Source organism: Myotis myotis, unplaced genomic scaffold, assembly GCF_014108235.1.
Source record: "Myotis myotis isolate mMyoMyo1 unplaced genomic scaffold, mMyoMyo1.p scaffold_m19_p_6, whole genome shotgun sequence".
NCBI classification, from domain to species: domain Eukaryota; kingdom Metazoa; phylum Chordata; class Mammalia; order Chiroptera; family Vespertilionidae; genus Myotis; species Myotis myotis.
Genome location: NW_023416368.1, coordinates 29,812,373 through 29,839,602, shown reverse-complemented (window position 1 = coordinate 29,839,602; position 27,230 = coordinate 29,812,373).

Sequence of the window (27,230 nt, the reverse complement as noted above, 5' to 3'; positions counted from 1 at the left end):
AAGAGCTTCACAGATAAGGAAAAGCTAAAGGAGTTCATCACCACCAAACCAGTATTATATGAAATGCTGAAAGGTATCCTTTAAGAAGAGGAAGAAGAAGAAAAAGGTAAAGATACAAATTATGAACAACAAACATGCATCTATCAACAAGTGAATCTAAGAATCAAGTGAATAAATAATCTGGTGATCATAATAGAATCAGGGACATAGAAAGGGAATGGACTGACTATTCTTGGGAGGGAAAGGGGTGTGGGAGATTCGGGAAGAGACTGGACAAAAATCGTGCACCTATGGATGAGGACAGTGGGTGGGGAGTGAGGGTGGAGGGTGGGGCGGGAACTGGGAGGAGGGGAGTTATGAGGGGAAAAAAGAGGAACAAATGTAATAATCTGAACAATAAAGATTTAATTAAAAAAATATTTCTCCTAATTAATTTCCTTTCAATGTGCATGAATTCATGCACTGGGCCACTAATATATTAATATATATATATATATATATATATATATATATATATATATATATATATTAGAGAGGGAGAGGGAGGGAAAGATAGAAACATCAATGATGAGAGAGAATCATCGATCAGCTGCCTCTTTCATGCCCCCACTGGGGATCAAGCCTACAAGCCAGGCATGTGCCCTGACCTTCAATAGGTCGACATTTAGGACTGGCAAACTTTTCCTATAAAGGATCAGATGGTAAATGTTGTAGGTTTTGTGGGCCATGTCACATATTATTCTTGTTTGTTTGTTTGTTAACAATCCCATAAAAATGTTTTTAAAAATTCTTAGTTTTTCAGTTATAGAAAAACAGGCTGTGGGCTGGATCTGCACATGGCCCAAATTTTGCCAAGCTCTGTTTTAAGCCACTAAGATTTGGGTAGTTTGTTAACTATAGATAACGAGAATAGTCTCTTCCTTCAAGAAACAAATGGGCTACAAGTAAGACAGACATAAAAAATAATAATAATAATTAATAATTAATCAAATTGCAACACATACCCCAGATCCCAAGGCACTTAACATCACTGAGTGCTTCAGGAAAGGATTCCTCAAAAAGGAAACATTTGGCCCTGGCCAAGTAGCTCAATTGGTTAGTGTTGTCCCAATGTGCCAAGGTTTCAGGTTTAATCCCCAGTCAGGGCACATACAAGAAGCAATGAATGAATGCATAAAAAAATGGAACAATAAATAGATGATTCTGTCTCTCTCTCTCCCTATCTCTCTTTAAAATCAATTAAAATAAAATAAAAAAAAGAAAATATTTAGGCCGAGACTAGAATTTGCTGGTGAAAAGAAGCAGGAAAGAGTATTATGGCCCAGCCATTTAGACTCAATGTAGCACCTTCTAAAGGACAATACTAATTCCATAGCTCTCTGCTGGATTGGCCAAGGTCCTACATCACATTTTGACTTCTTCCTCTGCCCAATATTCTGCTCTGTCTTCTTCATTTCATAGGAGTTATTCCCTAATAAACATCTTAAACCCTAAACTCTGTCTCAGTGCCAGCCTCTGGGAAACCCAACCCATGACACTTGCAAAAACAAAGGAGAATTTATTGACTCATGTAATTGGATAGTCCACTGGTAGAGTTCTGAGTTTCAATCACAGCTGATTTAGAGCTCTAACGAGGGTGACCAAAATGGGACACAGGACTTGCAGTGCTAAAATCAGGAAAGTCGCAGGCAAATTGGGATGATTAGTCATTCTTGCTACAACATATAACCAGGTCTTGATATTGATTCATTCATTTCTTGGCTCTTCTATCAGCTGACTTGGAGGAATTAATCTCAGGTTCTACATATAGCAAAATAGGTCAGCAGTTTAAGACTATATTCTCTCAAGTTGGAGTCCTTCATGGCTCCAAAGAATTGGGTTGAGTCTTACTGGCTCTCATTGGCCTACTTGAGTCATGTGACCTTTTTTTTTTAGTTTTAATTCACATACTATAAAATTTATCTTTTTAAAATATGCAATTCAATAGTTTTAGTATATTCACAATGCTTTACAATGATCACCACTATCTAATTCCAAAACATTTTCATCACTTCAAAGAGAAACTCCATACCCATTAACAGTTAATCCCCATTCTCCCTACCTCTAATTCCTAGCAATCACTAATGTACTTTCTGTTTGTGTAGATTTGCTTATCTGTATATTTCATATAAATGGAACCATATAAATTATGGCCTTTTGTGTTTGTCTTCCTTCACTTAGCATAATATTTTCAGTTGTAGCATGAATCAGTACTTTCTTGTTATGATGAATAATATTCCTATTGTATGTATATACCAACACTTTGTTTATCCATTCATCAGATGATGGACATTTGGGTTGTTTCTGTTTTTTAAAGTAATTTTATAAAAGTTTATTTGAGCCAAACTGACAACATATGCATAACTACCCTGTTTCCATTTTTTTACTGTCATAAGTAATGCTTCTATGAACATTCGTGTACACATTTTTACTTGAACACCTGTTTTCAATTCCCTTGACTATATATCTAGTACTGGAATTGTTGGGTTATATGGTAACTCTATGTATGTTCCCTTTTTTTTTTTTTAGTGATTATTTTTTTTAATATACTTTATTGATTTTTTACAGAGAGGAAGGGAGAGAGATAGTTAGAAACATCGATGAGAAAGAAACATCGATCAGCTGCCTCCTGCACACTCCTTACTGGGGATGTGCCCGCAACCAAGGTACCTGCCCTGGACCAGAATCGAACCCGGGACCTTTCAGTCTGCAGGCCGACGCTCTATCCACTGAGCCAAACCGGTAAAGGCCCATTTTTTAATTAATCAATATGGCCTGAAGGATGGAATGGTATAATTGATTTAAACCTAAGTCATATTTTCTACTTCTGGTGCTGAGGATGGAATCAGTTTCATTAGAACTTCATGAACTGAGGAGAGAATGATGGTTCTTCAGAAGAAAATAGAACATGGTTATCAGATGAAGGGTGAATGGATTCTAAGCAACAAATCCACAGATGACCATTGCAAGTAGCTACATTTATTGAATGCTGACTAAGAGCCAGGCACTGTGCTAATTATATGCATTACAGTGGGGCCTTGCCTTACGAGTGTCCCGACTAACGAGTTTTTCGAGATACGAGCTGTCTCTCGGCCAATTTTTTGCTTTGAGTTGCGAGCTAAAATTCGAGCCAGCTTCAGATACCCACCGCTAGTTGGCGCAGTGAACGTCACAGTGAATGCCACAACATCAGCCCAGCATCACTTGTCTCACTCGTTCACTTTATGATTTGACATGGGAGTAATTTGAGTTACGCGCTCCATCACAGAACGAATTAAACTCGTAAGTCAAGGCCCCACTGTATCTCATTTAACCCTTACAGCAACCTCATGAGGATTCTACTATTATTCCTATTTTACAGATGAGGAAACTGAGCCTCAGGAAAGTTGAGTAAGTTGCCCACATTTTTATACGTAGGAGGTGAGAACTTAAATCCACATCTGATTACAAAGCAAAGTGTCAGAGAAAAAAACAGATTTTGAGTTATGTTAAAATATGTCTGCTAGAGGTTCTTTTATTCCATTTGCCCAATATTTTATAATTATTGGAGAAGAATCTGTGTAGCCAAATTTCTTCTTTCACATCAAAGACAGGGAAAACCATGTTTTAATAATGAAAATTATCATAGTTGACTTTTTTTTCCTTTCGATTTACAAGTAAGCTTCCAATTTTGTCAGATACTACATCACTGGCATTGAAATTAAGCAGCTATATTTCTCAGAAAGCCCCCAGGCTTCTTGTAACCAACCATCTTTTCTGATAGGTCTAAGCAGAATCTAGGCTAAATTCTTGTCATGAGGTTAGGAAATGCAGAACTCCACGTCATCTTCTTACACTCCTTCAGCTATGATTTACAAGAGTTCTTATCACAGGCTCTTTTGTGGTCCTCATGATGAAAACCTGGGACCAGGGATTTCTGACTACCTATTCTCTACTCTGGTAAACCAGAGTTTGGATGGTGGGAGATGGGTGGGACAGAAAATGTGAGATAGCCAAAAAGTTGAAAGGGTATAAGGAGTTGAATTTTGTTGCCCCCACCTTCTGCCAATTCTGAAAGGCCAGGCTTTGGAATATCATAATAGGTACAACTTCATATAAAGCTGCATACTGTATTAGGCTTCATACTAAGCTGCAGGCTTACAGCACCACACTGACTCCTCTGAGAGAAACTTTCCCACTACCCCACCTCCCCAATACACACACATTCCCACTAAAGAATCTAAGCCCTCAAAAGATTTATTGCCTGTTCTACAGGCAAATTAGTGAATAACCCTGCAGTTGATGCCAAAGACAGGATGCTCATTTGCATGAGGACTTGTGTCATTTGCATTATATTTGCAAGTCATTTGCATATCGTGTCTGCCCTGTCTAAACGTACATAAATCCTTTGTACTTTTTTTTTTTTTTTTTTACTTTCTAAAAAGGACTACGCCTCCATATCCTGCCCAGGCTGTATAGTAAAATTACTAGTTGGGTATTCTGGGCTTGACTGTGAAGAGCCTCACATGCCATGCTGAGATCTCAAACTAGAGAATCCCCAAGGATATCTGAACTCAGTCTGAGACACTTCATTCATTCATTTATTGCAGAAATCTTTTTTAAACACCTACAGTGTTCCATGCACTGTTCTAGGTGCTGAGGATATAACCGTGAACAATGAGATAAAAGTAATTACAGCATTAAAAGTTAAATGCTGTCATTTCAGAAGCACCTACTCAATCAATAAATACAAGTATAACCAACACTAAAAACTCCTCAAAGTGTTTGGTTATAAGGTGATCATCAGACTATTACAGACTATGCTTACATTTTCTAATTGATTCTGAAATTAAAAAATCAATATCTTAAAGGGTACTGAAGACCCTAAGAATGTGTCTCCAGGCTTAAGTAACACTGATGAAGGAGCCATTACATGATTTAAACATGGAAATAACCTGGGTTTGTGTCTTAGAAAGATCACTCTGGCTAATACAAGGAAAATAGGCTGGAAGTGGCTTGAGGTCAGAGGTTGAGATATCAGAGAGGCTCTGATAGTCAGATGTGACTCAGATGTGGGGCTGTCCACACTTCCAGCCTCTTAAACCTGTGGCCCCTATCACTGGTGTCTGTAACAATACATACATGGTGGCTTCAGAAGTTTTCAATAAAAATTTGTACGGTCACAGGGAGGGTCACAATGCATTGTTTCACTTAAAAAGTCAGCTCTAGAATGTCTATACAAATTCTTTTATGTAGTCATTAGAAGCCTGGTGCGCGAAATTCATGCACGGGCAGGGTCCCTAGGCCTAGCTGGTGATCAGGGCCAATCTGTGGGGTGACCGGCAGGGTGATCGGGGCTCCAGCTTGCACCCACCTTGGCCTGGCACCATCCACTCACCTGCTCCACCATCCCGCCACAGTCCCACTCTCATCAGGGCCCATAAGGACCTGCAGCATCTCCATTGCCGCCGCCTGCCAGCACCGCATCACCGAAGCCTGCCATGATCCACACCACCCCCTGGTGGTCAGTGCACATCTAACTCCTGCCCATGGGACAATTTGCATATTCTATAGGTTAAGTGGTAGGTCCTTCTCAACTCTTCTATCACCCAACTTTGAAGATTCTCCTCTCCTTTCTCTTTCTCTCTCTCTCTCTCTCTCTCTCTCTCTCTCTCTCTCTCTCTCTCTCTCTCTCTCCTTTCTCTCTAACTCTGGTACTCCAAATTCACCATCCCTTTATGTTCTGGAACAATCTGGCTTCTATTCCAAAATTCCAGAGAGTGTGGGAATACAAAGGACCCCCCTTTAGTTCTAGGGTCTATCCTATAGGAGGTTATAAATAATTTCTTTTTAAAAATTTGTCCTCAAGAAAAAGCTGGTAAGAACCTTATCAAGAGAATAGCTCTGTAATGGAAAGAAGAGATAGAGACATGGCAGAGGGAGAATCAGAACCATAGGGAAAAGGAAGTCGATGGCCAAATACAAAAGTTCAAAGGATAGGCCACAAACAGATCTCATTGGATCTTGGTCACATGGTCAGGGTAGATTGCTTGGTTTAGAATACTTAGAAGTGCCCCCAAACAGTGCCTGGTTAAAAGCCCATACAGAACAGAAAGGTAGTGGAGTGGAGGCTAAGGAGAAGTGATCAAAGAAGTAGAGAGAATGTATAGCAGAAAACAAGTTTCAAGAGAGAGGCTACCAATGTAAAACATCACAGAGAAGTCAAGTACAAGGAAAACTGGGAGAAGTCATTGGATCTAGCAGATAAGGTGATTTTCTAAGAGCAGTTTTAGTGAGGTCTTGGGGGAGACACTATTGATTACTTACCCAAAAGCAATTTTCCCACCCTTCTTCCTTACTGGTTAGGACTCCCTCCCAACTACAGGGGCTCAAAAATGCCAGAGATTTCCTCAGAGCCCCTTTCCCCACCCCTTTAAACCTAAGGGTAAACAAGTGACCTACTTCTGGACAATGAGACTTAGGAGAAAGTCTGGAAGTTTCTGTAAAGATTTTCCTCCTCAATACAATAGAGAGCTTCAACTCTTTTACTTCCTGCCTTGGAAATTATCATGTGAGCTCATGCTGTGGCAGCCATATTAGATTGTGAGGGGACAAGCTCAAGAATGGAACAAATACCCTGAGGGTGGCAAATGGAAAAGCCTGGATCCTTTATGACATTACTGAGTGGCTAAATTAACCAAGCCTGAAGCTACTTGCCTCTGGATTTCTTGTTATGTGCGATAAAGAAATGTCCTTATTGCTTAAATCAGTGATTTTCAACTGGTGTGCCGCAAGAATTTTTAATACGTGCAATACCTGACTACTTAGTCAGAGGCACTGAACTCTTTTCCCTTAGATTGTCAAATTAAAAAATGACAACACCCAACACAACAATAGCCATCTGGTGTGAGTGAATCAAAATTATACCATTTTTTGTCAGATCAGCAAAAAATATGATCTATTTTTTGGTGTGCCACAGAATTTTAATAATGATTTTATGTGTGCCCTGAGATTAACAAGGTTGAAAATCACTGGCTTAAACCAAGGCTAGTCAACTATTTCATTATTTGCAACCAGTATGCATGGGACATGGAAGCCAGAATTACATTTATTTATTTTTTTTTAATTTTTTTTTTTTTGATATATATTTTATTGAGTTTTTACAGAGAGGAAGGGAGAGAGATAGAGAGCTAGAAACATCGATGAGAGAGAAACATCGATCAGCTGCCTCCTGCACATCTCCTACCGGGGATGTGCCCGCAACCCAGGTACATGCCCTTGACCGGAATCGAACCTGGGACCTTTCAGTCCGCAGGCCGACGCTCTATCCACTGAGCCAAACCGGTTTCGGCCAGAATTACATTTATTGAAGAAGGAACAGAAAACAAAAAAGTAAAAAGTGTTGTCCAGTGATTTCCAAATGCCAATTAGTGAACTAGCTGTATTAAAATGATATGGGGCCTGGCTGGTTGAGCATCATCCAATGCACCAGGAAGGTTACCAGTTCCGTTCCCCGTCGAGGCACATGCCAGGGTTGTGTGTTCAATCCCTGGCAGGGGGCATGCAGGAAGCAGCAGATCATGTTGATGTTTCTTTCTCATCGATGTTTCTATCTCTCTCTCCCCCTTCCTTCCTTTTTCTGAAATCAATAAAACATATATTTTTTAAATCATATGGGGAACTTTCTATAAATACAGTTATCTGGCCTTTCTTCCTGGAATATTCTGATTCAGTAAGTCCAGCACAGAACCCAGAGATCTTTTTCTTTTTTTTCAATCTTCACTTGAGGATTTGTTTCCATTGATTTGAAAGAGAGAGGAAGGGTAAAGGTGGTGGTGGTGGGGGGGGGACATTGATGTGAGAGAAAAACCATTGGTTGCCTCCCACACATGCCCCCAACTGGGAATGGAACCCAAAACCTGGGTATGTGCCTTGACCGGGAATAGAACCTGCCACCTTTTGTTGTACAGGACAACACACCAACCAACTGAGCCACACCAGCCAAGGCCAAATATCTTTATGTTTAATCATTTATATATAATATATATTACTGATTTCAGAGAAGAAGGGAGAGGGAGAGAGAGCTAGAAACATCAATGATGAGAGAGAATCACTGATAGGCTGCCTCCTGCATGCCCCACACTGGGGATCAAGCCCTCAACCTGGGCATGTGCCCTTGACCAGAATCAAACCTGGGACACTTCAGTATACAGGCTGAAGCTCTATTCACTGAGCCAAACCTGCTAGGGCCAGAGATCTTTTTAATAAAGACACCACTTGTACAATATTTTGAAAAATTGTTGTCACTTTTTTATAAAGTTAAATAAATACCTACAAGTGCCCTATAACCTGCAACTCCACTCCTAGATATTTACTCAAAAAAAGGAAAACATGTCCACAGAAAGACATGTATGAAACTATCCATAGCAACTTTATTCATAATAGCTAAAACTGGAAACAAGCCCAAATACCCATAACAGGAGAATGAAAGAGATTGAAGATTACAAAGGGACATTGAAGATCTGATTGTGACTGAAAATCAGACATTGAAGCCAGTGAGCATGGTTCTATAGTTTTCTCTGGCAGACTGGAGACAGAAGTAGAGATAATCAATCTTGTCTGATCTATGTGTGGGAATTAGAGTAGGAGGCAAATGAACTAGAGGTAGTGGGGAGAATAGAGGCAAAGCGACTATTTTTGCCTGAGGGTGTTTTGGAAACCCCTCTGTCGAGAGCTTCCCTTATTCTGCCCCCTTTGGCTCTGCCCTCTGTGTGTTTCATGCCTCCTCTACCTTGGATTCAAAGATAGGAAAACAAGCCAACCCACTTTGCATACTTGGGACTACGGTTTAAAGGAGAGCAAGTAGGAGAAATCAAAGTCAGTGCCGCTGAGATGTTCATCTCACCTGGGACCCAAGAAATAAGAAGAGGCAAATCCCAAGTTTCTGTGGCCACCAAGGAAAATGCTCTCACTGAGGGTCTATGGAGCTGTCATCTACGGAATATGGTAACTAGTGGCCTGAAAAATTAACTGGGCTGCTTCATGTAAAAGATAAAAGAGAAATTCTCTCCAAGGTGACATGTGTCACACTAATTTGGCAGGAGGCTGGGTGCTAATTTGCATATGTCAATATCCTCTTCCCTTCTCTCTCCCTCAGTCATGGCTGATTTCAAGCTGCTTTCTAGGGAGGAGCATCAGAGAAGCCTTACAGGGATGAGAAGAAGGTTTCCTAAGGAGAGAAGTCCCAGAAAGGAGAGTGGAGATGGCTTCAACGTTATAACTCTAACTTCCCTTCCTCTCTGTCTCTGCAGGCTCAGTGAGAGGGAAAAATATACATAAACCAAGGCTATCAAAGGTTGTGCCAGCCCAAGTCCAAGAAAATATCCAAGTAAGGAAAGTGAAGTTTGGGGGAGGAGAAGTGTCACACAGCTAGTGAGGGGCCACTGGTCAGTCTGACTCAAATGCTGATCTTTTTCTACTATAAGGAGCCGAATAGTGTTTTCTGTGTGTCAAAGATTAATTGATCCTGTAGCCAGTATAGACACTGAACTGCAGAGCACTAGCTTGCAGGAGAAAGCTCAACTTCCCTAGTTCCCAGGACACCTAGTGATATACAGAGGAACTGAGACTGCCATCCGTCAACAATAACAAAACAACAACAAAGAAAGCCACCCCTTCTTGACATCTTACCAAGTGCCAAGCACTATTTTAAGTGCTTTATAGGTGTTATCTAATATTTATCTTCACAATAACCCTATCAGGCAGCCAACAATTATCTTGTCAAGCACCCATGGAACACCTAAAAAATGGGTCACATACAAGACCAGAGAGCAGATCTCATCAGATATGTTAAAAAAAATCAATAGACCACTTTCTATAAACAAAATGGAACTTAACAACAGAAAGATAACAAGGGCCCTATACATTTGGAAACACTTTCAGACTCATGGGTCAAAAACGAAATAAAAATGGAGATATTTAGAAATGAAAATTAGTGCCCTGGCCGGCTAAGTGGTTAGAGCATTGGCCCGCACACTGGAGGGTTGTGGATTCAATTCCCAGTCAAGAGCACATACCTGAGTTGCAGATTTGATCTCCTCTTTCTCTCTACTCCTCTCCCCTCCCTTCCACTCTCTAAAAATCAATGGAAAAAAATATCGTCAGGTAAGGATTAACAAAAAATAAAATAAAAAGGAAAAGAAAGAAAGTTAATTGTGGATGGCAAGTAAAATGGTACTTAAAGGGCAAAAGCTGAAAAAAAAAAGTAGAAGGAGGAAATCATAAGACAAAAGCAAAAATTAATGAATTAGAAATAGAGATACTGTAGAAGATCAAAAAAATTTTTTAATAAGCTCCAGCAACAAAAAGAGAGGACATGGAGCTAGCTGGTTTGGCTCAGTGACTAGATCATCAGCCTGAGGACCGAAGGGTCCAGGGCTCTATTCTGGTTAAGGGCACATGCCTGGGTTGCACGCTTGATCCCCAGTGGGGGGGTGTGCAGAAGGCAGCTGATCAGTGATTCTCTCTCATCATTGATGTTTCTATCTCCTCTCCCTCGCCCGTCCTCTCTGAAATAATATTTTTTTTTTAAAAGAGAGAAGGCATAGATGGAACGAGAAGGTATTATGCTGAGTGAAATAAGTCAGAGAAAGACAAATATCATATGGTTTCACTTATAAATTGAATCTAAAGAACAAAATAAATGAGCAAACAAAACAGAAGCTAATACAGAGAACAAACTGATGGCTGCCTTAATGGGAGGGAGTTGGGGGCTGGGTGAAAAAAGGTGAAGGGGTTAAGAAGTACAGATTGGTAATCACAAAACAGCCACAGGGATGTAAAGTACAGAATAGAGAATACAGTCAATAATATTGTAATAACTATATATGCTGCCAAGTGAGTACTTGAATTATCAGGGGATTACTTCATAAATTACATAATTGTCTAACTACTATGTTATGCACCTGTAACTAATATAAAATAATATTGAATGTAAATTGTAATTGAAAAATAAAATTTAAAAAAAGAAAAAGCCCAACCGGTGTAGCTCAGTGGTTGAGCATAGACCCATGTATCAGGAGGTCACTGGTTCGATTCCCAGTCAGGAGGTCACTGGTTCGATTCCCAGTCAGGGCACGTGCCCAGGTTGTGGGCTCAATCCCCAGCGGGGGGCATGCAGGAGGCAGCGGATCATATTGATGTTTCTCTCTTATCGATGTTTCTATCTCTCCCTCTCCCTCTCTCTAAAGAGAAAAGAAAGAAAAAGAGAAGGCATAAATATTGTTTTTATATAAAAAATGTTTAGTCTTGGCCTGTGTGGCACAGTTGGTTGGAGCACTGTCCCATACACCAAAAGGTGATGGGTTCGATTCCCCATCAGGCTACACACCCAGGTTGTAGGTTCAATCCCCAGTTGGGGCACATGCGGGAGGCAACTGAGTGATGTATCTCCCTCCTGTCAATGTTTTTCTCTCTACCTTTCCCTCTCTAAAAATTAATAAATAAATAAATAAATAAATAAATAAGTAAGTAAATAAAAAGATCCCAACCAGTGTGGCTCAGTGGTTGAGCGTCGACCCATTAACCAAGAGGTCACCAGTTCAATTCCTGGTCAGGGCACATGCCTGGGTTGCAGGCTCAATCTTGAATTGGGAACGTGCAAGAGGCAGCAGACCAATGTTTCTCTCTCCCATCGATGTTTCCATCTCACTATCCCTCTCCCTAAAATCAATAAAAACATATTTTTAAAATTAAAATAAAAGAAAAAAGAAAAAGATACTCATGCCCAGCTGGTGTTGCTCAGTAGTTGAGTGTCGGCCCATGAAATAGGAGGTCACAGTTCGATTCTTGGACAGGGCATATGCCCCTGTTCAATCTCCAGTAGAGGGCATGCAGGAGGCTGCCAATCGATGATTCTCATCATTGATGCTGCTATACCTCTCTCCTTCACCCTTCCTCTCCTTTCCTCTCTCTGACATCAATAAAAACATATTTTTCAAAAGATACTCATAATTTAAAAATTGTTTTACATATATTGATTTCATAGAGGAAGGGAGAGGGAGAGATATAGAAATATCAATAATGAGAGAGAATCATTGAGTGGCTGCCTCTTGCACAGATCAAGCCCACAACCTGGGCATATGACCTGACTAGGAATGAACTGTGACCTCCTGGTTCATATATCAACACTCAACCACTGAGCCATGCCAGCTGAGCTAAAAAAAAAATTTTAAGGGGACATATCTACAGGTAGAGCAGAAAATTTAGTCATGAGGAAATATTATAAAGAATTTTAGGTAGGAGACATACAGGAGGCAGCCTATCGATGATGTTTCTCTCTCATCGATGTTTTTATCCCTTTCATTTCCTCTCTCTCTAAAGATCAATACAAACATTTTTTTAAAAGAAATTTAGGTCAACAAATTTTAAATTTTTGATGAAATGAATAATTTCCCCTAAAATGGAAAAACAATCCTATATTGGAGATATTATTTCTTTTCCACAAATGAGGAAACTGAGAAACTTGTTCAGATTCCCATTGCTAGTAAGAGATAGGGTCTGGATTTGAAGGCCCAGGCAGTGGACCTCTAATCCACCCTCCCCTCCCTCCACCCCCCCCCCCTCACCACATTTACTGAGCATCTGCTAGGCACCAGTCATTGTGTTAGAGATTATAGGAATAAAAGAGAAAGTTCTTGCTCTCAGGAAGCTCCCAGTCCAGAAGAAGATACGAGAAAAGCATTAGGGTAAGTCAAGTGAGGTACCTAAGGCACAAAATTTAAGGATGTACTCACTCTCGCACAACTCTCCTTAAATTTTGCATGCTAGTCCTGGCCCTGCTAATAAGCATCATCACAGAATTCTGAGCTGTGGATGTGAGGAAAAGGGCATTCCAGGCAGGGGAACTAGTATGAGCAAAGGACAGAACAGGGAAGCAGCATGATCCCTGGTGGGAACTACAAGCAGTTTGGTATTTCTGAGGCATACAAAGCAGTGCACAGTGGAAAATGACAGAAGAGAGGCTAGAGAGATGACTAAGATCCAGGTCATCATAGGTACTTTATATCATGCTAAAAAGTTTAGATTTCACACTAAGGATTTAAGCAGAGGAGTGACACAGGTGTAGTTGTATTTTAGAATGATCCCTCTAACTATGTGGATGGAATGTGGATGGTGGTGGGGATGGGAACAAGGCTAAAGGCACAGAGATGAGTGACGAGGCTGTCGCAGCATCCAGGCAAGAGATGAAGAGAGCCTGCACTAGGGCAATAGCAATTGAAATGAATAACAGGAAATGGATTTAAGAAATATTTGAAATGTAAAATTGGTAGGACTTAGCAGTTGATTGAATGTGGGAGAAAAAAGTGTGAAAGGAATCAACAATGAGGCCCCTTACCACCCAGTTTCTGTCATGAATAACTGGAGTACACAATGGTAACACCAACTTCTATCCATTTCTCAATTCATTTATACATCCAATAATTCATCCACCTGTTTATAGTCATTCATTTATTCATTTTTATTCATACATTCATATGTCCATCTATCTATACATATGTTCTTTGATCAAATTCTTACAAGTTGTCAAAGTACCATGAAGAATGCATGTATATAAAAGGCATAGTTCTTGGCCTTATTCATTTATTCATGCATTCACTAAACTTTTATTGATATCTTCCTGTGTGCCAGATAACATTCTAGATAATAGAGATAGTTTATATATAATAAGTATTATTACATTTAACATATATATATATAATATATGTATTATAATAGCAGTGAACAAACAGAAAAGGTCCTGTTTAAGGACCTAACGTTCTAGTGGGAGATACAGCTAGAATGCAAAGAAATAATATAATTTTAGGTAGTGAGACTTTTTTTAAATAAAAGAAACCAGAGCTTCTTGGAGAAATGCCTGATTCTAGGGCTGTGGTGTGAAATATATAATACTAGAGGCCCAGTGCACAAAATTTGTGCATGGGGAGGTGGGGGTCCCTCAGCCAGGTTTGTGCCCTCTCATAATCCGGGACCGCTCACCCTTAACCACTCACCTGCCTGTCTGCCTGCTCAGTGCACGTCATAGCGACCAGTCGTTCTAGTCATTCTGCTATAACAGTTGCTTAGGCTTTTATAAACACTGAGTGGCCAGATTATTATGACAACCTGACGTTTGTAGGCAAATTAGCTATAATTTCGCACTGAAGTTGGTAAAGGGTCAGACCATTGTAAATAGGGAAGCAGGTTGTTTACCACGACAGTAGAAGTGATTTTTTTTCTGAAGATATGGGTAAACAATGCGATTTAACAGTCTTTGAACGTGGAATATATTTGAACGTGAGTGACCAGATTATTATGACCACCTGACATTTGTAGGCAAATTAGCCATACACTGCATCGTATGGGATATGGAAGCCGAAGGCCTGTTCGAACACCTTTGCTGTCTGCAGTTACCAAGATAAAATGTCTCCAATTCACACAGGAACACAAGGATTGGACAGTCGAGCATTGGAAAAAAGTCATGTGGTCCAATGAATCACGTTTCCAGTTGCATCATGCAGATGGCAGAGTGAGAATTTGGCGGAAACAGCATGAAAGCATGCACCCCACATGCATGAGTACAACCCTTCAAGCTGGTGGGGCAGTGTTATGGTTTGGGCATGTTTTCCTGACATGATTTGGGCCCTTGAATTCGTGTGGAACAACGTCTGAATAGCACAACATACCTAAGTATCGTTGCTGATCAAGTTCATCCTATCATGTTGATGGCGTATCCCAATGGAGATGGCTTCTTCCAACAAGACAATGCGCCATGCCACGGTGTTCGTATTGTGCAGGAGTGGTTTCAAGAACATGAGGAAGACTTTACCTTGCTTAGGTGGCCCCCACAATCACCAGATCTCAATCCAATTGAGCATTTGTGGGACGAAGTTAAAAGAGCCATCAGGCAGCTGGTTCCACAACCATCAAATCTCACAGAACTGGACAGTGCTATTCATCAGGCATGGTGTCAGACTCCTCGCATCACCTTTCAGCATCTCGTGGAGTCAATGCCAAGAAGATTCGCCGTAGTATTGAAGGCAAAAGGTGGCCCAATGAAGTACTGATGGGGTAGTCATAATAATCTGGCCGGTCATAATAATGTATATCCCATGTTCAAAGGCTGTTAAATCGCATTGTTTAACAATATCTTCAGAAAAAAATCACTCATACTGTCGTGGTAAACAACCTGCTTCCCTATTTATAATGGTCTGGCCCTCTAGCAACTTCAGTGCAAAATTGTAGCTAATTTGCCTACAAACATCAGGTTGTCATAATAATCTGGCCACTCAGTGTATATAGATGAGCCTAAAGCAGTGGTTGGCAAACTGCGGCTCGCGAGCCACATGCGGCTCTTTGGCCCCTGATGCGGCCACAAAGTTTCAATAACACTGTACGTGCGTGCCCGCACATGGTATTTTGTGGAAGAGCCACACTCAAGGGGCCGCAGTTTGCCAACCACTGACCTAAAGCATCTTGCAGTTCCAGAAAGAAAGTAAGGGTTCAAACAAAAACCCAATGATGAAGATATGTCACAGGGAATAAGAGCAACTGAAAGATCTCTCAGTAATCAAAATTGGAACAATTTGAGCAACAAAATAAAAAGATATCTGATTCTGGAACTCAGAGTAGAGATATAAACTAGAGGTCTTCAGAATAGAAAGTACTTAAAGCTTGATGCTAAATAATGAACAACATAAATTGATGAACAAAACAGATCCAGAGAAAGAAGCATCGATCAGACAATCAAACCTTAGAGGGAAAGTAGGGGAGGGTGGGAGTAAGGGGGAGAGATCAACCAAAGGACTTGTATGCATGCATATAAGCCTAACCAATGGATACAGACACCAGGGGCGTGAAGGCATGAGTGGGGGGGGGGGGGGGCGGCAGGCAATAGGGGATAAGGACACATATGTAATACCTTAATCAATAAATTAATTAATTAATTAATTAATTGAGAGAGTTGGGACATAGAAAAAAAAGCTTGATGCTACAGAAGATCTCTAGAAATGAGTGTGGACAAAAGTTGGATTCTTGGCGCATTGAACAGGTAAAGGGCATGAAGATAGGGGAAGGAGCTACTGGGAAAGCAGGAAGAAAACCATGAGAAAGTTAGTGCCCAGGAAGCCAAGCGAAGAAAGTGTTTCCAAAGCAAGGGTGTGATCAATTGGATTAAATGCTGCTGAGGCACAGAATAATTGACAACTGAAAATTGACAAATAAATTTGGCAAGTGCCTTCAAGTTGCTTCCTATCAAAGGGAGAGGAGCTAAGAAAAGTGAGGAAGAAAAGGAACCACCTCTGTTTCTCTGGGAAAATGCCAGGCTATAATCCTTAACCAGGCTGTCTGGTGGGGATAGGGGGTGTTTAGAGAGAAAGATGAAACACTCCAGACTGTCAATATTGAATACTTATGTCTGATACCACCAAGCCAAATGGGGCAAAATTACTAAATCTTCAGGCTAGAAAGATCATCACTAAACACAAAAATCTCTTTGTCTTCAGGGAACTACATCTAAACTTGCAAAGAGAAGGGCTTGCTGGCTGAAAGGACCATCCCAGTATTCTATTCCTTCATTCGAGTATTTATGGAGCCCCTACTATTATGTGCCAAGTAGTCTATGGAAATAGTAGAGAACAAAACAGACAAAAGTTCCTGTCCTCAGGAGCTAATAATCTCCTCTGTCCCTGCTCTTTCCTCTGGACTCACCCTCCTTCTTCCATGCCCAGGATCCATGAGGCTACAGGGCAGAACTGGGCAGATCTACCCATCACCCCCTGAACCTGGGCAGAGGATAAATTTTCCCCAGGGGCAAACCCAGATTGGGAGCAGAGGCCCCACACCTGGAGTGCCATTAGTTTGGATGTCACTACAATTATTACATTGGCTCTAGACAAAGCTGAGTCACAATTAAGGACAGAATTTTAAATCATGACTTTCCAGAGTCTCATTAGGTAATTGATACTGATCACATTGCTTAATGAGGGCCCATAAAATGCTTGCTATTTATATTACAATGAGCAGAGAAAAGGCTCAACTAACCAGATAATTGACTGATGATATGAGGGATGGGTGAATAGGTGGGAAGAGACAGGGAAACCTAGTGAAGTTTTCTTGCCTGTGGCTTTTAGCTTCCGATTGGTGATGATTGTTTGACTGGGTTCAGAAGAGACTGTGCCCTGGTCTTCACAAAGCCCAGAGCTGCTCTTCTCAGGGGTTGCGATAAGAATTGTCATTTAATTAGATTTCCTACAGCAGGTTAAATTATTTGCTAAATGAACAATTTCAACATCCTTTCCCATTTAGTAGGAGGGAGTTAAGTTTACTTCTCCAGCCTATATCCCAGGCTCCCATATTCCTACTCTTTCACCAGCTCTTAGCAAGAAAGATGGTCTAGGTGAGGTACAGAAAGTATGATTGTAGTAACACACTTTGGACCTAACTGAGTTTGCCAGATCATTAAGCTATAAAAAAGTGTCACCCCATTCCTTAAACCATTGCACACCTCAGAGCACCTTTGGAGACCCAGGCACACCCTCCATATACCAGAGGCCCGAAGGCAGGCCTACTTCCCTGCTATTCACCAAGAAGGGGCTATAACTCTTCCTACTGCAGAAAGGGGGGTGTGGATGAGATTCATTTATTTCCTCTTTTGAGACATGGGGCTTTTCGACAGGGAGCTTTCATTAAATCCCACAAATCAAGGCATATAAGGCATTGAATAATCTCCAGGTATTTGGAAGAAATCCTAGGGAAAAGGAAGCAATGATCTTGAGAAGAAAGAAGCTATACCATTTACTGACATATGGATGGAAATTGGTTAATGGAAGATGTATCTGGTAGGGAAGAATTTTGTGTTCCCAAGATTTGGCTTCTTGATTGGCCTGGGCCCTCCCCACATCTAGATTCATTCCCACTTGCTCCATATGTATGCCTACTCCTTTTATTCTCCTTTCTCTCTTTCTCCTTCTCCTTTTGCTACCCCTCCCCCTTTCTCTCTCTGTATGCTCCTCCTATCTCCTTTTGCATTGGGATTGATAGCTGGTACAAGGTCCTGGGTAAGAGCAAGTGCTTTCTCCTCCAAATTAATCTACAGATTCAACACAATTCCTAACAAAATTCCATCTGGCTTCTTTGCAGAAATTGACAAGACAATCCTAAAAAAAATCGTATGGAAATGCAAGAGACTCAGAATAGCACAACAATCTTAAAAAAGAAGAATAAAGTTGGAGTACTCACACTTTCTGATTTTAAAACTTACTACAAATCTATAATAATCAAGGCCGGGTGTTACTGCCATAAGGATAGACATGTAAATCAATGCAATAGACTTGAGACTCCAGAGTAAACCCTCAGATTGATAGTTGATTTTCAACAAAGATTTCATGATAATTCAATGGTGAAAAAAGAGTCTTTTCAACAAAGAATGCTGGGGAAACTGGATATCCACATGCAAAAGAATGAACTTGGACCCCTTCCTCATACCATACATAAAAATGAGCTCAAAATAAATCATAGACTTACATGTAAGAGCTAAAACTATAAAACTTTCAGAAGAAAATATAAGAGTAAATCTTCATGGCTTTGGGTTAGGCAAAGTCTTCTTAGATATGACAACTAAAGCACAAGCTACCAAAAAAAGAAAAGCTACACTGGATTTCATTAATGTTAAATATTTTTGTAAGGATACCATCAAGAAAGTAAAAAGACAACCTACAAAATGGAAGAGAATATTTGCAAATCATATATCTGATATGGAACTTGAAAGTAGGCTATCTAAGGAACTCTTGCAACTCAATAAAAAGACAACCCAATTTAAAAATGCACAAAGGATCTGAATAGATATTTCACTAAGAAAGATATGCAAATGGAAATAAGCACATAAAAAGATGTTCAACATCATTAGTCATCAGAGAAATGAAAAACAAAACCACAGTGAGCCACTACTTCATACCACTAGGACGGCTATAATTAAAAAAAGATAGATAACAATAAGTGTTGGACAGGATGTGAAGAAATTGAAACCCTTATACGTTGCTGGTAGGATTGAAAATGGTGCAGCTGTTTTGAAAAACGGTCTGTCATTTCCTCAAAAGGTTGAACATAGAGTTACCATATGGCCCAGCAATTCCACTCCTAGATATATACCCAAGGGAATTTAAAACAGGTGTTCACACAAAAATTTATAGATGAATGTTCACAGTAACATTATTTATAACAGTCATAAAGAGAAAGCAATCCAAATTCCTATCAACTGATAAATGGATAAATATAACGTGATATTATATGGTGTATTCAAACAATATCCATACAATGGAATATTATTACTCCATTTCTTTAATAGTAATTAAATATTGTTTGGCAATGAAAAGAAATGAAGTATTGATAAATGTTGCGACATAAATGAACCTTGAGAACATTATGCTAAATGAAAGAAGCCAGTCCAAAAGACCACATATGTATGATTCCATTTATAGGAAATGTCCAGAACAGGCAAATCTATAGAAACAGAAAATAGATTAGTAGAAAGTTTTCCTGCCTGTGGTTTTTAGCTTCCTATAAGCTTCCTAAGAGCTGGTGAGAGAGTAAGAATATGGGAGCTGGGGATATAGATTGGAGAAGTGAACTTAACTCCCTCCTTCTAAATGCGAAAGGATGATTGAAATTGTTCACTAAAGCTGAGGGTTGAATGGGAACTGACTCCAAAAGGATATGGGGTTTCTTTTTGGGTTGATAAAAATGTTCTAAGACTGGCCGAAACCGGTTTGGCTCAGTGGATGGAGCGTCGGCCTGCGGACTGGGGGGTCCCGGGTTTGGTTCCGGTCAAGGGCATGTGCCTGGGTTGCGGGCATATCCCCAGTGGGAGATGTGCAGGAGGCGGCTGATCGATGTTTCTCTCTCATCGATGTTTCTAACTCTCTATCTCTCTCTCTTCCTCTCTGTAAAAAATCAATAAAATATATTTTAAAAAAAAATGTTCTAAGACTGATTGTGGTGATGGTTGCACAACTCTGAAATACACTAAAAAAAAACAACGAATTATGCATTTTAAATTAATTGTATCAGAAAACCAAGATGGCGGCATAGGTAAACACCGGAGTTAGCTGCCTCGAACAACCACTTCACAAATACAACTAAAAGACGGAACGGACATCGCCCAGAACCACAGGAAGACTGGCTGAGGGGAAATTCTTCAACTAGAAGGAAAGAGAACAGCATACGAGACTCAGAGGAGGCGCAGTGCGGAAAATACAAAGGTGCGGAGGTACGCGCGGAGCGGGCTGGTAGCTGAGGGCGCGGTTGTCGTTTTCAATCGGGAGGGAGTCTCAGATTCTGAGCTCCAGTTCTGGGCGAGTCTCTAGGGACCCAGACTCAAATGGGAGAAGCAGGACTGTCTGGCATCGGTCAGAACGCGAGGGCAGCTTTCTCTCCGAGGTTTGCAGTGGTTGCTGGGACTCTGAGAGGCAGAGCCTCTGGGGATGGGACTGAGAGCAGCCATAACTGCTCCCTCCACCCGCTCTGTTGATCCCGTGCCAACCTACCCAGCCCAAGCCCTGCAAAGAGCCATTTGCCAGAGAGCCTCAGGCAAAGGCTAGATTAGCACCTCCCTAGAGGACAGAAGTTTTCCCACTGCAGACACAGCTGATTCTCACAGCCAGTTGGCCTGGAGGTCAAATCCCCCTAGTATTAACTACAACAATCAAGGCTTAACTACAACAAGACCACGCACAAAGACCACTAGGGGGTGCACCAAGAAAGCATAAAAAATGCGGAGACAAAGAAACAGGACAAAACTGTCAATGGAGGATATTGAGTTCAGAACCACACTTTTAAGGTCTCTCAAGAACTGTCTAGAAGCCACCGATAAAGTTATTGAGATCCTCAAGAAATCTAATGAGACCCTCGATGTTGTGATAAAGAACCAACTAGAAATTAAGCATACACTGACTGAAATAAAGAATATTATACAGACTCCCGACAGCAGACCAGAGGAGCGCAAGAGTCAAAGCAAAGATTTGAAATGTGAAGAAGCAAAAAACACCCAACCAGAAAAGCAAAATGAAAAAAGAATCCGAAAATACGAAGATAGTGTAAGGAGCCTCTGGGACAGCTTCAAGTGTACCAACATCAGAATTATAGGGGTGCCAGAAGATGAGAGAGAACAAGATATTGAAAACATATTTGAAGAAATAATGACAGAAAACTTCTCCTACCTGGTGAAAGAAATGGACTTACAAGTCCAGGAAGCACAGAGAACCCCAAACAAAAGGAATCCAAAGAGGACCACACCAAGACACATCATAATTAAAATGCCAAGAGCAAAAGACAAAGAGAGAATCTTAAAAGCAGCAAGAGAAAGAAACTCAGTTACCTACAAGGGAATACCCATACGACTATCAGCTGATTTCTCAACAGAAACTTTGCAGGCCAGAAGGGAGTGGCAAGAAATATTCAAAGTGATGAATGCCAAGAACCTACAACCAAGATTACTTTATCCAGCAAAGCTATCATTCAGAAGGTCAGATAAAGAGCTTCACAGATAAGGAAAAGCTAAAGGAGTTCATCACCACCAAACCAGGATTATATGAAATGCTGAAAGGTATCCTTTAAGAAGAGGAAGAAGAAGAAAAAGGTAAAGATACTAATTATGAACAACAAATATGCATCTATCAACAAGTGAATCTAAGAATCAAGTGAATAAATAATCTGATGAACAGAATGAACTGGTGATTATAATAGAATCAGGGACATAGAAAGGGAATGGACTCACTATTCTTGGTGGGGAATGGGGTGTGGGAGATGCGGGAAGAGACTGGACAAAAATTGTGCACCTAGGGATGAGGACAGTGGGGGGGTAAGGGCAGAGGGTGGGGTGGGAACTGGGTGGAGGGGAGCTATGGGGGGGAAAAAAGAGGAACAAATGTAATAATCTGAACAATAAAGATTTACTAAAAAAAAAAAAAATTAATTGTATATTATGTACATTATCTAGATATATAAAAGCCTAAGCGACCAAGCTACCAAATGACCGAACAACTGGCTGACCACTCGCTATGATGCGCACTGACCACCAGGGGGCAGACGCTCAATGCAGGAGCTGCCCCTGATGGTCAGTGCACTCCCACAGCAAGAGTGCCACTCAGCTGACCTACCTGTCCCAGTGGCCCACCAGCTGGGCAGCAGCCACTCGCTCCCTCAGTAGTCCTGCAGGTACAATCTCCGGAGAACTGGCCAGGCACCAACGGACTGACACCACCAGCACGATCCTGACAGCACCACTGGCTTCCTGGAAGTCAGCCTCTAGCACCACAGCCACTTCCCCTCTCTAGATACTCCTTAAGGAAGAAAGGATATAAAAGCAGCTGCCAGATGGCTCCTGACAACTGGCGCTAACATCAACGGGATAGATCCGGATCCCCAGCCGGCAAGGTCATCCCACTGCCTACCTGGAGGGCCTATTGCATCCCAGGACCCCACCCCCACCCGCCCTTGGGTGGGCACCAGATGCAGAGCTCATGGCTGGTGAGCACAACTGTAGCAGTGAAACATCTCCCGATTGGGACTGACTGGGCGCAAGCCCCCAGCAGGCAGAGCAGAGCCAGGATGAGCGCGAGTGGCAGGCAGAAGCAGCAGGCGGCATTGGACTGTGGGTTTTGGCCCAATCCCCACAGGCCACCCTGAGGGACCCCACCTGTGGACGAATTTGTGCACCAGGCCACCAGTATTTCAATAAAGATATTATATATATACTACAGGCCCAGTGCACAAAATTGTGCACAGGTAGGATTCCTAGCTGCTGCCGGCTAAGGCCTCCCTTTGCACCTGCCTTGGCCTGATGCCACCTGCTCACCTGCTCCACCATCCTGCCACGGTCTCACTCTTGTCAGGGCCCACTGGCAGTGCGTCCACTGCCGCCCGCTGCCAGCGCTGCGTTGCCAGTGCCTGCCATGTTCCGCACCACCCCCTGGTGGTCAGCACATGTCTAACTCCCTGTCAGTCGAACTCCCGCTCTTGGGGACAATTTGCATATTAGCCTTTTATTATATAGGAGATATATATATATATATATATATATATATATATATATATATATCTCAATGGGCAACTCAAAAATTTACTAAAAATTCTGCATGTAATTGTTACAACCAAAAAGTCTGATTATTGTATTTTAAAAGAATAATATGATTCTAGCCCTAGCCAGTTTGGCTCAGTGGATAGTGCGTTGGCTCACAGACTGAAGGGTCCCAAGTTTGATTCCAGGGTACATACCTCAGTTGCAGGCTAGATCCCCGGCCCTGGTCAGGGCTCCTATGGGAAGCAACTAATTGATCTGCCTCTCTCACACCGATGTTTCTCTCTTTCTGTCTCTACCCCCCACTTCTACTCTCTCTAAAAATCAATGGAAAAATATCCTCAAGTGAGGATTAACAACAACAAAAAGAATAATATTATTCTTATAACAAGGTCTGAGGGCTTTGCTGGCAAATGTCAGTTCTAGCACCTGTTGACTGTGATTTTGGACAAGTTACTTAACCTCACTGAGTGAGCACATTTTCTCACCTGCAAAAATGTGCATTAGGTCATCATGAGGATTAAATAAATTATCTTGTAAAGACACCTGGCACATAGTTGGTGCTCACTAAATGAAAACCATAAAAAAGAGTCAAGGAACAGGAGTAACTAGAGAATGGAAGAAGAAGAAACAGTGTTTGTGGGCCAAAGCCACATCCATACATATATGCCTAACTTTTGGTTGAGCTCCAAGGACATAGAGAAAGAAGTCCCTGACTTTGAGGAGGGAGAAGGCTGAGGGATTGGGCATTTTGTAAAAGAGAGAGAGAGAGAGAGAGAGAGAGAGAGAGAGAGAGAGAGAGAGAGAGAGGAAGGGAGGGAGGAAGGGACGGAGGGAAGGAGGGAGGGAAGGAGGGAGGGAGGAAATAGAATCACAGAAAAGTTGCTCAGGGGCAGAGGGAGGCTTTAAGACAGTGATGGCGAACCTTTTGAGCTCGGCGTGTCAGCATTTTGAAAAACCCTAACTTAACTCTGGTGCCGTGTCACATATAGAAATTTTTTGATATCTGCAACCATAGTAAAACAAAGACTTATATTTTTGATATCTATTTTATATATTTAAATGCCATTTAACAAAGAAAAATCAACCAAAAAAATGAGTTCGCGTGTCACCTCTGACATGGTGTCATAGGTTCGCCATCTCTGCTTTAAGAGTTGGCCAGGTGAAACGGGACTAGTGAACCCTTGTCCCCTCCCCCACTGTGTGTGACCAAAATCATGTGAAGCACTCTCTTGTGGAGAAAACTGGATAGAGCCAACCCAGCACAGAGGCAGAAGTCAAGAGCAGTTGTGGATTGATTACTCTTGGCCAGGATGGGCAGTGATACTGGCACAAGAGGTAGGAGATGGGGCCTGCCTCCCTGGTCTCTCCATAGGTGAGCAGAGCCTTAGGAGTGCCTCCTGTCTCCGCTTGTTCCTAGCTCTTCTCAGCCCCTAAGCCTCTGCATCTTTTTCTCCCCCCCACCAACCTTGTTTTGGGGAACAGCCTGATTTCTGTAGGCAGAGCATGACACCTCCATCATTCCTCCCTCTACTGACTCATCCCCAAGACTGGGGGTGGCAGAAAGTGCCAGGACCCTAGAGCTGTAGTCCCATCCAGATTCTGGCAGTTTAGAGACATCCTATCTTCTTCCCTCCTCCCCCCACCCCCGCTACCTCCCCTACTTTCAGCTCTGACTCTTGCAATTTCTACGTAAGAGACACCCACCTCCCCAAGACTCTTCTTGCCTTTCCATTGCCTCCTCCAGTCTCTTAACTCCAGTCTCCAGGAGCAGCTAGGCTGAAACAGCCTAAGCCCAAGGGAAGCAGGCACAACCCAGACCTACAGGCTCTTTCCTGGAGGAGGTGGCTAGGCAAGGTCTGTATCCCCATCCATGGCCAGGTCTTTGAGGGTCAGGGCCCATGATGTAGAAAGCCTTCTGAGCAACACTTAAAACAACAACAAGCCCTAGCTGATTTGGCTCAGTGGATGGAGCATCGGTCTGTGGACTAAGGGATCCTGGGTTCAATTCCGGTTGGGAGCATGTGCCTGGACTGTGAGTTTGATCCTCGGTGGTGGGCGTGTGGGAGGCAGCCGATTGGTGATTCTCTTTCATCACTGATGTTTCTGTCTCTCTTTCCCTCTCCCTTCCTCTCTAAAGTCAATAAAAATATATTTTTTAAAAAACACAAAACAATAACAACAAAATTATGTTACTACATGCTAAGTGCCTCACAAACTTTGCTTTATTTATTACTTCAACAACTCTATGAGGCAGATAGTATTATTACTGCCATTTTCTAATGAGGGGAAATAATTTGAAAGTAGCAGACTGGTGCTCAAACCCAGGCCCCAGATATTGGACTCTTAACCACCAGACTCATCTGCATTTTGGGAATGGGGGGCAGTGTAGCACAGCTCTGAGGAATCTAGGACAGCACAAGCAATCCTGAGGCCCTCAGTACAGCTGCCCTGAAGACTAGCTTTGACCCTAGCCTCCTTCCTATTACCCATGGCTCTTGTAAACCTGCCCCACTTCACTCCTCAGGGTGAGAATGTGGAGGGCTATTCAGATGATTCTTGTCCCCCTCAAAAATCTTACTTCCTATTACACTCCTAGGACAAACATCAATGTGATTCTGGGGTGCCCAGAAGCGACCTAGAAAGAGGGGGAAAGAGCATTCGTTATAGTTACAAGCTGGCAGAAGGAGTCCAGACGCCCAAGTGCGGGGTTAGCCCAGGCTTGCAGACAGAGTAGACATCTGTCACACCGAAGAGGCACAGAGATGACCCACATGACAATAGAAATAATAACATCCTTAAATTATGTAGCACTTTATAATTCCTCGGGCACTTTACAACCATTTGATCCTCCAGCTGACCTCTGAGGACCTAAGGGGGCAGAAAGCATCTTTCATAAGCTGTCACCACCTGTCCAGTTTTCCCCAAGAGGGAGAAAAATAGGAGGCAGACAAGGCAGTGAGTGAGTTAACCAAACCCAAACCCCAGTGCAAAACTGATAGTTTTTATGGTGACTTTATCCTCAGACTCCTCAGAGATCATATTTTCACCGGATTACCACATTTACATAATTGTGCAGGGTGAGGGACCCGGATAAATCTTCTCTGCATGGGAATGAATACAGTAGAAATGTATTCTGTTGACAGACAGCAATTTGTTTTACTACATTACTGCCCTTCAATTTAGGAGGAAAGAGCAAGGCTTGTGAAAGGAGAGAGGAAAGGAAGAAAAGAAGGGGAAGAGGAAGCAGCAAGATCTGCAATCTAGAAAGAGAGGAACTAATTACAGGGGAAGAGACAGGAAGAAAAGGAGAGCTTTAGGGAAAGAAGAAGGAAGGAAGAAAGGAAGGAAGGAAGGAAGAAAGGAAGGAAGGAAGGAAGGAAGGAAGGAAGGAAGGAAGGGAGGGAGGGAGGGAGGGAGGGAGGGAGGGAGGGAGGGAGGGAGGGAAGGAGGGAGGGAGGGAGGGAGGGAGGAAGGAAGGAAGGAAGGAAGGAAGGAAGGAAGGAAGGAAGGAAGGGAGGAAGGAAGGCAGGCAGGCTTTCTCAGCAGTCAAGAATTTAGTGGTGAAAGGGATGGAATGATTCCGCACCAGGTATAGCTGACTGTTGGGGGGGCAGCCCATAATAGTGGGGTGAGAAAGATTCAGAGGTCATTTGAGTGAGTGCCAGGCTCTCACCTTCGTAGCTGGTCAGGAGAAGCTGGGAGAGTAAGGAGAGTCACAGGAACAGGGCTCCTTTTGAATCCACTTAAGGTGTTATCAAAGGCCTGTCTGGACCTCTTCTCACCACATCCCACCACTCCATCCACCTGTATCAGAGAACAGATGGGCTCCAGGGACATTGGGACTGAGCTCTAAGAATCCCTGTGTGGCTCAGTGGTTGAGTGTTGACCTATGAACCAGGAGGTCACGGTTTGATTCCCGGTCAAAGCACATGCTCAAGTTGTGGGTTTGGTCCCCAGTGGGGGATGTGCAGGAGGCAGCCAATCAATGATTCTCTCTCATCATTGATGTTTTTCTCTCTCTCTTCCTCTTCCTCCCTCTCTGAAGTCAATTAAGAAAAAAAAAATAATCTCTGGGCCTGCATCTTTCTGATTAGGAGGC